Source organism: Chrysochloris asiatica, unplaced genomic scaffold (assembly GCF_000296735.1).
Source record: "Chrysochloris asiatica unplaced genomic scaffold, ChrAsi1.0 scaffold00111, whole genome shotgun sequence".
NCBI lineage: Eukaryota > Metazoa > Chordata > Mammalia > Afrosoricida > Chrysochloridae > Chrysochloris > Chrysochloris asiatica.
The window spans coordinates 246,774-248,274 of record NW_006408629.1 but is presented as its reverse complement, the minus strand read 5'-3'; the positions used below and the strand labels follow the sequence as shown (position 1 = coordinate 248,274).

At 38.8% G+C, this 1,501-nt stretch overlaps 1 pseudogene; it reads left to right on the top strand.

Moving 5' to 3' along the window:
• The window catches only part of LOC102842759, a 192,935-nt pseudogene that overhangs the window by 23,558 nt on the left and 167,876 nt on the right, over positions 1–1,501 (top strand).

Sequence of the window (1,501 nt, the reverse complement as noted above, 5' to 3'; positions counted from 1 at the left end):
GCTCCTATCCTGGAGAATCAATCACTCCCTCCCTTGTTACAAAACTTCTACCTTTGCATTTCCAACCCTCATAATCCATCCTGATAAGCATTATTCACTACAGTATCACGAGTTACCAATCTTTATCTCCTTTTGATGCTTTCTGCATCATTCATTATTTTGCCCATAGAATCCTTTAATATTGCAAGGCGAGGCTTGCATTTTTTTCTTCAGTTTCCTCAGTTTGAGAAATTCTAAGTGTGTAACTGCCTTTTGGTTTTCTAACTACGGGTCTTTGCACATATTTTCATAATATTTTACGTTGTCTTCACAAGCTGACCTTTGGAAATTTCTGTGCAGTTCTTTAATCTTCCCATTTCTTCTAGTTAGCTTTAGCATCTCTATGCTGGAGAGCAAGGTCCAGAGTCTCCCAGACATCCATTTTGGTCTTTCCCTTCTTTCTCATGTTCTTAATGTATGTTCGTGTTCTTCATGTATGATGTTTTTGGTGTAATCCCACAACTCTTCTGGTTCTCAGTCTTTAGTGTTTAATGCATCAGATCTCTTCTTCAGATTATTTCTAAATTCCGATGGGATATGTTCAAGGTCATATTTTGACTTTTATTGACCTGTTTTTATTTTCTTCAGCTTCAGCCTGAACTTGAATTTGAGCAATTATCTCTCTCACAGTCTGTCCCTGACCTTGTTTTCACTGATGATAGGCAACTTTCCTACCATCTCTTTTCATAGATGTAGTCAATTTGAAATCTGTGTATTCCAACTAGTGAGGTCCATGTGTATAATTGTCTTTTATGTTGTTTAACATTGGTATTTGCAATGAAGAAGTCATTGGTCTTGCAAAATTCTATCATGTGATAATCCAGCATCATTTCTATCACCAAGGCCATACTTCCCAACTACTGATCCTTCCTCTTTGTTGCCAACCTTTGCATTCCAATCACTAGTAATTATCAATATGTCTTGCTTGCATGTTTGATCAATTTCAAACTGAAAAAGATGATAGAGTTTTTCAATTTCATCATCATTGGCTTTAGTGGAACCAACTGGACCACACTTAAAACAACAACATATATATATGCATACATATATGTTGTTCAGGTGTGGTGCTGTAGGATTCTAACCATTAGTTTGGTGGTTCAAACCCACCTACTGCTTCTTGGAAATCCTATAGAGAATAGCTATGGCAATTACACCGTATGTGGTTGTTGTTAGCTGCCATCAGTAATTGAGTTAGTACTGACTCGTAGTGACTCTGTGAACAACAGAAAGATATGCTGTCCTGTCCTGGACCAAACTAAAAATTGTTGCTATGCCTGAGCCCATTGCTTCTGCCACTATGCCAGTCCATCTTCTTGGTCGCTTACCTCTTTTTCTCTGACCCTCCACTTTGTTGTTGTTGTTATCAAGTGCCATCAAGTCAGAACCGACTCATAGCGACCCCATGCACAGCAGAACGAAACAATGTCCGATCCTGGGCCAACCTCACTACCGCTGCCACACT